Genomic DNA, 14,965 nt, shown 5'->3' with positions numbered 1-14,965 from the left:
AAAGAAATGAGTCTGAAAATGCTCACCCCAAAGTGCCAAAGGCTTACTGTACTAGACTAGAATTGATTTTCATTTATTCTCTTTTTAGTTGTTTTTTGAGGCAGGGTCTCACTATGTAGCTCTGACTCTCCTGGAATTTACCATGTAAAGGAGGCTGGCTCAGCTGCGAAGCCCAGCGATTCACCTGCCCCTGAGTCCCAAGGGCGGGGACTACAAGTGTGAGCCACTAGGACTGGCTATTCTTTCTCTTAGTTACGTTTTTATATGTAACAAACACACATTAACTTGTCAAAAATAAAGTTATTTATATGAGAATCAAAAAACAAACAAAAAACCCAAACAAAAAATAAAAACAAACGAACAAACAAAACCCCTTAAGCTGTGGAAGACACTGGTTTTGAAACCCCATAGCCTGAAGAACTGAGTTCTAGAGAGAGGCACATGAGCAGGTTTCGAGAGCTGGAACGCAGAGCACTAAACAAGCATTTAGCTTGATTTCTTTCATTCCCTTGTCCTACAGAACAATCTGCTGTCCAGGCACGGGTGTGACCACATGTAATCCTAGCACTTAGGAGGTAGACGCAAGAACATCAGGAACTCAAGGACAGACTGGGTATGTAATGGGTCTAAGGCCAGCCCTGGCTACGTGAGATTTTGGTATCAAAAGACAAAACAAAACCCACTATAAAAGCAAATGTTTTTTTATACCGACTAAAGAACAAAGTTGGAGTCCTCTCCTGAGCGCCGCCTGATGTCTGTGATAAACATACCCGGGAACAAGTTCGGCCACGCTGCGAGAACGCGCACGGAAGCACTATGGCTTTACATGACTGTACTTCTGTGTACATTAAAACTTTACAAATTAACGTAGGGCAAAGGCAAAGCTCCCTGCTGCTTCTTGGGAGAAAGATGGAGAACATTCTATTTGCTTCTGCACAATGCTCCACTTTGAACTGTTTATAATCTAATACAACAGAAGCCAGCTCACCCACGAACACAACAGCTCGGCCCTTTGAAGCTGCCTGCCGCCCCCTATTGCAGGGCAGGAAGTGAAGTCTTTGCTTTGATTTGTTTAAATGAAATTAAACATAACTGGAGGCCATGTTTCCTCTTATTTTGGGGACATTACAAAAGGCACAGAGGACCAAAAATAACAGGTGACTTGGAAATGATGGGACTGTCTTTTTTATAAGCCCAAAGCAAACAAATATTGGCCTCCACATGCACTTGAAGGCCTCCGGTGCGGGAGCCTCGGAGAGCACAACCCGTTCAAAATCGTTCGGAAATATGTGCTTCCTTTAAGTCAGAGGGCAAGTTGTTCAAATAAATGTAGAATCAAACTTTTTTCCTCTTTCAAATCTAAATCTGTACTTAAAGTTGTCCAGCTGCAGCCTCGACTCCATATTTGGCTGGTTTAAAACCTTCTCAGGGGATACATCGACAGCTCACAATGCCAGAGGCTCCCAGGGCCAATCCGCAGGGAGTGCCTGCCAGGTGCTGTTTATGTCTAAGCAGGAGAGAAGCACAGACTGGAGAGAGGGGCAGAAGTCCAACACCTAGGTAAATTGGGTTCTGAAATCTATCTCCCCAAGGGGAAGCGGGTCAGTCCACATGGTCTACATAAGCTGCCAGTATTGGGTGTTCATCCTGCTTCCCTGCCACCACAGGGGGTCAGGAGTAGGCGCAGACCCACATCAGACCCACAAAGGAGTCCTGAAGCTCTGGAGGGTAGGGAGCTCTGATCTTAGCAGACTAGTGACAGGTTTAGGTAGGACAATAGGTAGTCATTTAGGGAGTGAATGCCATTCCCACTCTATCTTGGGGAAGTTGAGGGAAGGTTCTTGATGGTTTATAAGGGGTGGCTGATCCCTTTATGTGGGCAGCCTCCCCGATCTAACTTCCCAGCCTTTTATGTTAAAAAAAAAATTGCCTGAACAAAGCCGGAGTTAAGGGGGAGTAAGGCTTATGGGTTTTATGAGTGTCAATTTCAGGTAATTTCTGATGAAACCAAAGCATCTTGGAGGTAAACTCAACCCCACCCCTTCATTCCATGCCCTCAGCAGTCCCTGAGATGGGTTTGTACCTGTATTTGTTTTTTTGTTTTTTTGTTTTGTTTTGTTTTGTTTTTATGGGGCTGGGGACCGAACCCAGGACCTTGCGCTTCCTAGGTAAGTGCTCTACCACTGAGCCAAATCCCCAACCCCCTGTACCTGTATTTGTACACCAAGAGAACACTACTCATGTGAGTCTGTGTAGCATGGTGAATTGTGTTGTGTGTGAGTGGGTCACTAGACTAGAAAGGGGTTGATTGATTTTGCATAGGAGTTTGAGGTTCAGGCTGGCCAGTCAGGGCTATATAGTAGATTTCTGTGGGGGAAGGGGCAATGAGCTCATGTCTGATTTAAGAGTGGGATACACTGTTCTAGCAGTTTGACAGCTGGCTTTATCCAAGAAAAATGAACTGAAGCCTGAGGATTTAGCAAAGTGTCGAGGAGACCAGTTGAGGTCCTGATCCAAAGGCGGGAGGGGCTTAGGGTTTTTAATCTGACACAGTGTTCTGATACAGAGGATGAGATGAAGGGAGTCCAGCTGTAATCAGGAACACAAAGATGTCCTCTGGAGCTCTTTATCCAGACCTCAGCTTCCAGGTCGTTGGTTTTCCAAACTACTGTTAGGGCAATGATTTCAGGTCTTGAATAATATTAGCCTCTCACTGAGGGGAAGCTGAGATAGGAGAGCCAAGAGCAAGTGCTCAACTCTATTTACAGTTACCACAGAAACAATGCTGTGGGCCTCAGCAAAGAAGTTTAACGGAGAGGGATTCTGGACAGAAGAAACTAAAACAGTGGGCTGGAGTGGGCTCAGTAGTTAAGAGCACTCGCTGCTCTCAGAAGATTTGAGTTTGGTTCCCGGCACCCACTACAGGCTACTCACATCGTGGATAACATCCGCTCCAAGAGACCTGACGTTCCTGGTATCTCTGAGTGTTAAGCAGCATGTGCACACACAATCAAAAATAATAAAAATAAATCTTTTTTTTGCAAAGTGAGCTGAGCACCAGTGTTCAGCCCCCGCTGGTTTCTATGAATGCAGTGTTACCAGCTGCCGGGTCTTCTTTCACCTTTCTTACCATGATGGATCGGTATCTCCAAACTTGGAGCCAAAAGAAGCCTTCCCTAAGCTGTTTTTATCATGTATTTTGTTACACAAGGAGACAGTAACAATGTAGCAGGCAAGCGCTGTGCTGCTGGCCATACGCTAATGCTGGTGTGCATTTGTCTTGCTGCAGCTCTCTCAAACAGCTAGGTAAACTGTATTTTAAACAATGGTCAATGTGGTTATACCCGAGTGCCTGACAGCCTGGGTGGCTGACCATCCCTGGGACAGCAAAGTAGTGGGTATCTGAGACCTTTCCCTTCCTAAGGTGGCAGCTGAGAAGACACCTGTTCAGAATCTAAGTCATTCTGGTTGTCTTTTGAGCCCTCCTAGACATTGCTAGCATTCCTGACCAGGTAAGTGCCTCCTTTAAGATCATATGTGCGATTTCTTTTGCGGGTTTATGGTGTTTGGATTATTTTAGTTCTCTGCAGTCTACTTTTCATATTCCCTCTGCCTGTTTTTGTTGATTCTGCCTTTCTGTTATTGAAAGGAGCCCATCTGTTCAGCAGCTATTTGCCTCACTTGCTTTGTCATTGGAGCAAAGAAGATTTGGAGCTCAGCTCAGTTGGTAGGATGCTTGCCTAGCATGCATGAAATCCTATGTGAGAACACAATATGGATGGAGTCCACCTCCTGACACAGCATGGGGCATGCTCTACCAGCCTACATAACCTCTCCCTGGGCTAACCAGGAGTGCTACACTGTTACATTGTATCTTAGTGTACACTGAAAAGATACAACGCAGGTGTATTTATGCAAACATAAACCTATTCTGGCCTCATCAGTTACTCCCCTGCTTCTGCAGGCCCTCTTCTCCCCAAGCCCACTATTACTGGCTGGGCATCCTGAGGGTTGCCCTTGGCTGGACACTGCAGCTTGCTCTGATTTTGAGCGTTATCTGCTTCCTTCCCATGCCATGCCCACATGGACACTGACCAGAGGGAGCTTCCTTGATCAGGGATGATGGTAGTTTGGGCACGTGGGAAGTAGAAGTAGGGAGGGTAGGAGTGTCAGGAGTTCAAAGTTATCCTTAGCTGTATAGGGAGTTTGAAAAGTCAGGGTTAGCCTGGGCTAAAAATCTCTATTAAAAAATAGCTTGCGGGGTTGGGGATTTAGCTCAGTGGTAGAGCGCTTGCCTAGCAAGCGCAAGGCCCTGGGTTCGGTCCCCAGCTCCAAAAAAAAAAAAAAAAAAAAAAAAAAAAAAAAAAAAAAAAAAAAAAAAAGAAAAAAGAAAAAAGAAAAAAAATTAGCTTTCATGTATTGAGGTTAAGTTGCTTCCAGATATTGGAAAGCCAGGATGGTGTGTGACAAATGACCTCTTGAAAGAAACATTGTGTGGCTACTGCTGTGGCCCCTGGTGGCACATGATTGTTAACTACTCAGTTTGAAGTGCTTTTAAGACGGTGTGGAGAAGAACACACTTTTTCCTTTGGGGACACTGGTCAAAGAGGAAGGTCAGCTGGGTGCTCTCTCTGAGCTAGCAGGCTTTCTTCACCCCAGCATCTGGCTCCTGAGTATTCATTTGGTAAAATCGAATGTTTAAAAAACAATACAAGCCAAGATAAGTCCTCATTCTTTTGAGTTGTCTGTCTAGTATTGGGGTCTTACGTGGTGGTTTGAATGTGAATGCTCCTGAGAGAGGCTCATATATTTAAATGCTTCGTCCCAGTTGATGACCTGATTGGATGAATCAGGAGGTGTGGCCTTGTTGGAGGAGGTGTGTTGAGGGTGGACTTTGGCAGGGTCGAGGGACCGCCCATGCCAGGCTCAGTGTCTCTCTGCCTGCTGCCTGTAAACCAGGAGGTAGAGCTCTCAGCCACTTCTCCAGTGCTTTCCCGTCTGTGCTAGCTGCCATGGTGATGATGGATCAACCCTCCGAAGGTTCCTACATTAAACTAAATGATCTCTTTTATAGGAGCGGCCTATGGTAACAGTCTCCTCACAGCAATAGAATAACTAAGTCACAGTACAAAAATTACTGTCATACTGACCCATTCCCTTCCAGTTCCTCTCCATGACTGCTGAGCCCTTCCCCAGCCAGTCAGTAGGAAGACAATGCCCCTATACTTCAGCTTGTCGCAGGACAGCTCACCGCTGAGGCAACACCAGCATCTCATCTGTGGTCCTCCCCGTTTTCTGGTCTCCAATTCTCAATCAGAACTTAGCCCCTCTGATGTTTCCCTCGTCTTTCTATGTCCTCAGAGAGCTCTGTGCCTCCGCATAACCTTCATTTCGCCTCTAAGATTTTCACCTTTAAGTTAGTCGCTGTGGGAACTTCGCCTCAGACACCAAGACTCCCTCCTTGAGTCTCATGCCCTCCAGTCTTCCAGCTATCTTGCAAGAACTGAACTCCAAACCATCCACTTCCCACTAAATAGTCAGGCACACTTACACAGGGTCATTTTGGTGTCTCTTTAAATGGATCTCCACACAGACACTCGTGTTCCCACCCTCTCTCTGGATGGTTTTGTTTTTTTTAAGATTTATTTATGTATAAGTACACTGTAGCTGTCTTCAGACACACTAGAAGAAGGCATCAGATCCCATTACAGATGGTTGTGAGCTACCGTATGGTTGCTGGGATTTGAACTTAGGACCTCTGGAAGAGCAGTCAGTGCTCTTAACCGCTGAGACATCTCCCTAGCCCTCTGGATAGTTTTATAGGAGTATAAAGTCTTTGTAGTAGTTAGGTTTTTGTTGTTTTGTTTTATGAAACAAGAGCTCCTATAGCCCAGGCTGGCCTTGAATTTCCTCTATATTTCAGGGCTGGAGCTCTGATGTTGCGGGCAGAAACAAGCCTTTTCCATTTCACAGGTTGCTTACCTCTAACATTGTTATCTCGCTAGGAAATGTGTTCCTTTCCTCATGGCCAAGACCAACTGACTGAGGCAGACAACTTAAAAGAAGACAGGCTCATTTCACTGTACAGTTTCTGAGGGATCATCCGTCACAGAAGGGAAGACTTGACAGAACCCCTCAGTTCTGCACTTGTCAGGTCAGGAAGCAGAGAGCAGGACAGGAAGTAACCCAAAGACCTGTTCCCCATGACCTGCTTCCGCCAACTTGGCCTCACATCCTAGTGACTCCACAGCACCCGGAAACAGTACCCACAGCTGGGAACCAGGTGTTCAAAACATGAGTTTGACCCAGGCTGCCTGAGCCAGTGTCACTGTAGAGCTCCGGCTGGCCTAGAACTTGCCTCAGCCTCTGTGGTGCAAGGCTTGCAAGACACCTCCACCAACATGGCCCACTCTTCATTTTGGGGGAAAATCTTTGGTTATTTTCATCTGTACTTTTATAATTTTCAAGGTCTAGATCTTGCACATATTTTTTAAGGATTTTTTGCCTAAGTAATCTGTGTTTTTTGTAAATGGAAATGTTTTCATTTTTGTTTTTGTTTTGAGACAAGTTCTCTTCTCTCTCTCTCTGTTTCTAAAAAAAATAGAGACAGGGTCTCTCTCTCTCTCTCTCTCTCTCTCTCTCTCTCTCTAGATATAGATATAGATAGCTGAAGCTGTCTTGGAACTCACTATGTAGACCAGGCTAGCCTTGAACTCACAGAGATCCACTTGTCTCTGCCTTCCAAGGGCTGGGATCAAAGGTGTGCACTACCAAGCCCCACTTGGAAGTGTTTTTAACTTCCATTTACCATTTTTGGCAGCTGGTTTCCTATGCATTTTATTAGCTGATGTTCAGATTTTACTGACCTTTCTACTTAAAAAAATTTGTTGCCTGTAAATTAAAGATAGCTAGCTCCCCCATCCCACTTCTGATACATCTGTAAGCTTGGGTTTGTTTGCCTTCCTTGTGAACTTGCTAATGCTCCAGTTGGATGGGAAGCAGAAAGAGGCAGGGTAGACATCCCTCCTCGTTCCCAACCTCAGAGGACAAGTGGTGTGTCAGCAGTGGGCACAATGTCACCGTCAGAGTCGACAGCACAAGGATCCGAACCAATCCAGATACACTGAATACTACAGAAGCTGGACATTAACAGGACGAAGTCTGGAAGAAACTCAAAAGCAAAAACAATGATGTAGGACAGTGGGAAATGAGTGTCGGGCTTTTCTACTCGTACCCCCAGATCTGTAAGCGGCCATTGCAAGCTTTTCATAACTAACAGTAATGAAAAGAAACTGTGCCATGCCAGTGCCTTGCACTTTTCAAACTCAACACTCGCAGATAACGAGGACTAGGAAGTGCTCTACCAGTCCTCACCAAAGCAAAGGCTTACTTGGCCCTACCAGAGGGCAGCAAAGGTCAGGCAGTCCAGGGCTGAAGGAAGAAGACTTGCAAACAGCCTCAAGTACACCCTCTTCATGAGTCCAGTCTGTGTAGATTTGAAAATGAGGGCTAAAGAGATGGCTCGGTGGTTAAGAGCACTGGCTGCTCTTCCAGAGGTCCTGAGTTCAATTCCCAGCAACCACATGGTGGCTCACAACCATCTGTAATGGAATCTGATGCCCTCTTCTGGTGTGTCTGAAGAAAGCAACAGTGTACTCACATACATGAAAATAAATAAATATTAAAAAAAAGGAAAATGAAAATATAAGCTTGGATGGACTTGGAAATCCATGGTGCAAGGAGCATCTCCTTTGTGTGGACATTTCACATGGCTGCATGACTCTTGCTTTCTCCTCCCCAACTCCTGGTGTTTTAGCATCATCCACATAGGCCTCAGCCTTCTGGTCCTCTTGCCTTCACCTCTGTAGTGGTGGGATTACAGTCGTGCACTACCACATCCCGTTTTTGTGGTGCTGGGATTGAACCTATGGTCTAGAATGTTTACCTAGCAGACTAAGCCACATCCCCAGCTCCGGGGCTTCTTTTGAGGAAGCCGGTGTGAACAGTAGGGACCTTAAGGATGATGTGCTAGGCCACAGTGGTGTTTGTTTGGGGTTTTATTCAATGGGATCTTGAGGGAATCACCAACAGTAATTAGGTCAACCACATATAAATGAAGGTTCAGATCCAGAGACCCTCGAGGGTGTGCGTGCACATATGTGTCTTGTGTTGTCTCAGATTTAGGCTTTCATGAATCCACCTGCTGCTGGAGTCTTTGGAAGCCTGAGTAACAGAGGGGAAGAGGAGGGACCTGCCCAAGTTCCAGCTGCATCACAAGAAGTATGAGTTGGAGGAGTACCCCAACCTCTGTGGCCTTATGTCCTGTGCCCTGAGTTAAAGGGACTGAACTGTATGGAGGGACAGTCTAAGGACAGGTGGGTTTCTGAAGCAATGCAGGCTATGGGGTCTTCTTTCCATGGCTCTCTATTCTGTGCCTGTGCTGAAATTAGCTAATATGTTCATATCTCACGAACTCAACTGATTTAGCTTGGCTCGGAGGTCAGGGGATGGAGTGGAGGGTGACGTTGCAGGTTCAATGAGTGCAATGGCAGAATACAGCAATGGCAGAAGCTGGCATCGATGACACCATCTGTGCTCACAGGCTCTGCGACTTACAAGCAAAACAAAGAGCTGCTCTTGAAGCCCACTGCACCACAAACACACTCACCTGGAGTGTAAACAAAATGCTTTGCTGTCCTTCACTAGACCTAGTTTTGAAGTTTTGTGCGTTGCTTGTGTGAAGGCAAAATGGGGCAGGTGTCGTGCAGTCATACGAAGCAGCATTCCACTACTAAGCAAACCCGAGAGGGACTGGAAACCAAGAACTGGAACAACCGCACACATTCACTTCCCATTCACGTTCATGGCCACGCTAGGCACAAAGCCAAGAGGCAGAAGGAGCCGCGTGCCTGCCACAGGTGAGCGTGTGAACAGAACAGAGAATGCAGTAGAATATAGTGCAGCCTCAAGCAGGAAGGAGTCTGAGCGCATGGAGCAGCCTTGACAGCTGCAGAGGAAGAACCCAGGCACAGAGGGATGAGCACTGAATGACCACCTGTGTGGGGACCAAGAGCCAAGCCACTGGAGACAGAAAGTAGCTGGCCTTGGCTTTGCTCTTTGCTGCTGATTGAACCCAAGGCCACACTTGGCTCACAGGGGTTGTGAGGATCTGAGCTCAGGCCCTCATGCTCATGCTGTAAGTGCTTTTGCTGATGGAGCCATTGCTCTGGCCTTCAGCGTTTGACTTGATGTGCATTCTTCCACTGACTAGGAACTGAGCAGCTCTTTATGGACAGCTAGGCTGTTTTGATATCTTCTATGGACAAACATATATTACGGCCTTCGCCCATGTTTAAGTCAGTTCTTAAGTTCTCTCTCTGTGTAGTGATTAGATGCCTCCTGTAGACTGGGCTGGCTTGGAACTCCTAGAGATCCACCTACCTCTGCCTCTTGAGTGCTCTGAGTCAAGGTATGTGCCACCACGACTGGTAGTATTAGTCAGGGTTCGCTAGAGTAACAGAACATATAGAATGAATCTACGTCTACGTAGACAGATTTATTGGCTTTACTCACGGGCTGTGGACCAACTAATACAACAATGGCTGACTGTGAACAGAAGAAGGTCCAAGAATCCAATACTTATTCGGTCCACCTAAAGAAGGTCCAAGAATCCAATACTTATTCGGTCCACGAGGTGGATGTCTCTGCTGGTCTTCAGTATACACCAGGATCCTGACGTAGATGCTAACACCAGGGAAGGGATGCACTTGCCGGCAAGGTGAGGGCAAGGAGGCAAAGAGCAGGGATTCCTTTCTCCATGCCCCTAGGCTGCCAGCAGAAGGTGTGGCCCAGATTAGAAAGGCATCTTCTCAGTTCAAATGAAGCAAAATCCTTCACATGTTATGCCCCATTTTGGGGTTTTAGTTAATTCCAGATCCTAGTCAAACCAACAACCAAGATTACCCACCATATTGATCAAGTTCTGATTTTTAAAATATATATATATATATATTTAATCTTGTTATAGCGATGAATGCCTTTAATCCCTGCACCTGGGGGGCAGAGGCAGGCAGATCTCTGTGATTGAGGCCAGGCTGGCCTACAGAGTGAGTTCCAAGACAGACAGAGCTACACAAAAAAAATCTTTGTCTGAAAAACCATATGTATGTGTATGTGTATGTGTATGTGTGTTGTATGTGTATATGTGTGTATATTAAGTCCTTTCCCCACTCCCCTCTCTCTTTCTTTTGACAGAATCTAATATAGTCCAGGCCTACCTTGAACACATGTAGCTAAAGATGACCTTGAACTCAGGCTTTGTCTTTACCTCTCAAGTGCTAAGAATTCAGGCATTTATCATATGCCTTTTAATCAATCAATCAATCAATCAATCTCTCTCTCTCTCTCTCTCTGTGTGTGTGTGTGTGTGTGTGTGTGCACACGCGCTCGTGCAGACGAGGGCATAAAGGCATGTGTATGACATGACTTAGATACAGAGGTTAAAGGACAACTTGTGGGAGTCAGTTTTCCTTTTCCACCACACCATGTAGCTCTTGGGGCTTGAGCTCAGAGCAGCAGACTTGAGGGTAAGTAAGTACCTTTATTCACTGAGTCATCTTGTCAACCTGTTTCTGTTTTTTTTAAAAAAATAAATTTCGGGGTTGGGGATTTAGCTCAGCGGTAGAGCGCTTGCCTAGCATGCGCAAGGCCCTGGGTTCGGTCCCCAGCTCTGAAAAAAAGAAAAGAAAAAAAAATAATTTTCACCTCAGTTTGTCTTAATGACTGAGACTTGTTTTACTTCAGAAGTAGAAACAAGGAGATTAACAAGTCATATTTAAACGTGCCTTGTTTTTCAAGCTGACAACATCATTTTTTTTTAACAAGCAAGGCTTGGAGTCCACACAAGGGATCAACTACAGAGAGGGATGAGGTTCACACTTCTCACCAGATCTAACTCACCCCAGGAGCTCTTTTAGCCCTGAGCAAAGAAAGCATTGTGTGCCCAGCCTTAAAATGAAACTGCCCATCCCTTCTATCTGGCCAGCACATTAGCTGACCTCAGCCACTGACGCTCCTGAGCCCAGGTTGGGCTTCCTCTTAAGCAGTGACATCAGCTTCATCATAAACCCTGTTATCAGATCGAAGACCCTCTCTTCCTCTCAGCTTCAAAACAGTGACAGGAAATGGAAAAGGGGAAAACACGTGGGAGTCTGAGGCCAGTCACTACGCCTCTGGCCGCACAGGAAGGAAATGACACGGGACACCTGTGCAGCAGCAGGAGCCAGGCTGGCCCCACTCGGATGTCATGCAAACAGGGGCTGCACTGTGATCTCAGACTGAGCAATGTCCCCACCCGCCCAGGCTGGTAACGTGGCTCCTAGAAGTTCTCATCCCCACACCCCGTCTTTCCAGAAGTTTCTCTTGCCTTACTTGTCCTTGGGAGTCATGAACAAATAGGGACACCACAATTGATGGAGGAAATGGTCCCACCCTGGTCCACTTGTGGAGTAGCGAGTTTGTTGGTGTTATTTACAAGAGCGTGGGTGGGGGTTACTCATGGCAACTCAAAGGCAGCCGCATCACTGGAAAGTCCCATCCGGAGTGAAAGCTGCATCCCTGGAGCTCTGCCTTCTATTAACCATCCACCTGCCACGGAATCCAGCGCCACAAAACCGTGATCAGCTGGGAGGCAGGAAGGAGTAATGGCTGGGATCCCAGGTGAGAGTCCACTGAGCCTCCCCTTCTCCTGCCGTTGGAAAGTGTTGTCAGAGCCTCACCTGAGCCCTCCAGGTCTCTCTGGTTTTCTGCATATTTCATCGCATGACTGTGGAGTCACACGTTTGTAGGGGGACACTAGTAACCTCCACCCCATGATGGCTGACGGTCATGCCACACGTAGAAGAAAGCCCTTCCCTCACAGAAGCTGCAATGCTAATAGCAGAGACTGATGCACAGGGTTTGCTTCTGATTAATCCAGGGGTCAGGTGAGGGGCAAGACAGAACGTGATGCTGTTAAATTATCTGGGACCTTTTGAAGCTGAGCCATGGTCTATAGAGAACTGAGGGTCATTTTGCTTGTGAGTACACTTGTATTTTCTATAATAAATTTGTTTTGTTTTGTTTTGATCTTGGCTTTATTTTAGTTTTGAGTTCTTACATTTTTGAGGTTTAATTATTTTATTTTCAATGTGTGGGTGTTTTGATTGTGTATGTCTGAGCAGCGTGTGCATTCGGTACCCACAGAGGTCAAGAGAGGACGTTGGACCTTCTGGAACTGGAGTTTCAGATGGTGTGGGTCACCACGTGGGTGCTGGGGTCAAACCCAGGTCCTCTGCAAGAGCAACAAGTGCTCTTAGATGCTGGGCTGTCCCTCCAGCCCTAGTTTTGGAGGCTTTGAGACAAGCTCAGGTAGCCTCAAGTTTGGCATGTAGACAAGGATCTAATCTTGAAGTAACTTCTGATCCTCCTGTTTTCACCTCCCAAGGGCTGGGAGTAAAACTCTATGCACCACCATGCCCAGATAATGAACTCATTTTTAAAAAGGAAGGCTGGAGGCCTGGAGAGATTGCCCAGTGGTCCCAGCACCCACGTGGTAACTTGAGACCACGTACAACTCCAGTTCCAGGGAGCTCCAGTAGCCTCTTCTGGCCCCCAAAGACGCTAGGAATGCATATGGTGCACAGAAATATATGCTGGTAAAATAGTCATACACATAAGATAAATTTTTGAATTAAAAAAAAGGGTGGGGCTGGGCTTGTCTCAGTAAGGCGCTTGCACCAGGATATGCGGTAATTCTAATCCCTGGCTTCTGTAACTCCCACTGTCTGGGAATCAGACCACGGCTACGGCTTTGAGCCAGATTTGAAGCAAGCTTTAATTAAATACTGGATGATAGATTCTAGTCAAGTCCGTTTCTGGGTTCCCAGAAAAATGGTGACGTCACATTTTGCAGAGGCTTGTAAAAGAAGTCTCTAAGGGATTGTATTCCCAGCAGGTCCAATCAGCAAGCCTACTGATGTATCCCCTGCCTCTAGATGTGACGGAGCACATCCAGAGCTGTTGGGTCAAGCAAGCTTGTTTAGTGAGGAGGGCTTATCTCCCATAAACAACAGCCTCCATTGTTTCCAGAAGTATCTGTCCTTGGGCAAACCACTTAGAGGTTAGAGGCATTTTGTTTTATGGGTCTGTTAGGCAATCAAAACTTAAACATAACTGTGGCTCTCACACCCATCTAGAAAAACCAGGTTTGAAACCAGAGAGATGCTCAACAGTTAATAGTTGTTTTTGCAGAGGACCAGTGTTCGATTCCCAGCACTCCCAGGGAGCCTCACAACCAACCATCCAGCCACCAGCCATTCAGTGCCTCTTAGGACCTTGGTGGGCACCAGGCATGTACATGATACACAGACAAACATGCAAGCAAAACACTCATACACGCAAAAATGAAGTAAATGTAGAAACAACAACAGTAACAAAATCTGGTTCAGCAGTCCCAAGAAATCTCTCTTCCCAAAGTCTGGCATTTAGACAAAAGCCAGCATCCCCTCAGGGACTTGAGAAAATAAAGTCTACCTGCAAAAAGGAGCCATTTTCCTAGACTCTCCCCAGACTCTTCCATTAACAAATGCCCATGGTGTCTATTAGCTCATCAAGGTCTATGCTAACGTCTAGGTCCCTTCAAGCCCTAGTCACAAGTACCTGTTACATACACGTCAAAGTCTTCCACCCCAGTTTACCGTCCTTCTCCTCCCAGGTACCTGTTCTCTTAAAACCCTGGAAATCCTTGCTCTGGAACCCCCAGCCTCTTTCCTGAGAGACAGTCTTGGAGGTTTGGGGTAAACGTTTCCCTTTTAACCCACAGAACTGCTATGTTGGCTTCTTTACCACACCCATTTTATTCAGTGTTTGAGTGTTGTGTTTTACAAAAAAGACCAGGATATGTTTTGTAGAGTGTAGAATGGTGAGGGTTGGGGGGTGCCTTGGTGGGTCCATGCTGAGGCATCCCTTCCTCCTGAGGTACCAGCCACAGATGGATATAGTATAGAATAGAGTTTATTTAGGGCATGGGAAGGAGTGTTGAGAAGGGAGCAGAGAGAGAAGGGGGGGAGGGGAAGAGAGAGAAAGAGTGGAGAAGCTGGCCAGGAACACATGGAGAGGGAAGGGGAGATAGAAAGAGTGGAAGAGGGAGACGGAGAGAGGGAGAGAGAGAGAGAGAGAGAGACCAACCAGTCCCCTTTCTAGCAATCCAGGCCTACCTGGCTGTTACTAGTGTAGAAGGAATGCCAACAGAGAGGGGAGTCCAAAATGTCTGGATTATATAAGGAAGAGAGCCTCTTGGGGAAGGGCAGCCCAGCCTCTGGGCTGGAAAGTTCAGGGTTAGGGACAGGGTCTCCCAGGTAGGGACTGAGGGATGCTGGGGAATTTGGAAGCCAGGTCTGCTTTGATATGTAAACTATTGCACCTCAGTCCCTTGCCCTGTCGTCTGAAACCAAACGCCAAGGGTATCTCTGCAGTGCAGGCCACCTCCTCTGCCCCTCTTCCTGTGCTAATCTCTGGAACCTTCTACTATGTCCTATTCTCCAGTGTCACTTTCTGCCTCCCAGGAGCTACGAGAGCAGGCTGGGGCTGGGCTGGGTCGGGGCAGACTGTACCGACCAGTATTTAGGAAATGATGGCTTTGCCCTCACATAGGACCACTCACCGTGCACCAGTTGTTTCAGGGTTAGAGAGACTTCGGTCAGTTCTGGAGTGGGGTGGGGAGTTCAACCTCCCAAGCCCACTTCACCTGAACCCTAGTGGCTCAGGACTGTTAGGGCATAACGGAGCCTACAGCCCTCTTGGAGACAAGGAAGGGGAGGTGGGGCAGGAGCGGTAAATCTTCCACGGGTTTGACTGTCTGAATGCCTGCCAGAGTCACTCAGGATTCTTCTAGAAGATACTTCCTGGATGTCTATTCCCTTGACAG

Source organism: Rattus norvegicus, chromosome 11 (assembly GCF_021556685.1).
Source record: "Rattus norvegicus strain SHRSP/BbbUtx chromosome 11, alternate assembly SHRSP_T2T, whole genome shotgun sequence".
Lineage (NCBI taxonomy): Eukaryota > Metazoa > Chordata > Mammalia > Rodentia > Muridae > Rattus > Rattus norvegicus.
Note: the sequence above shows the minus strand (reverse complement) of the source record.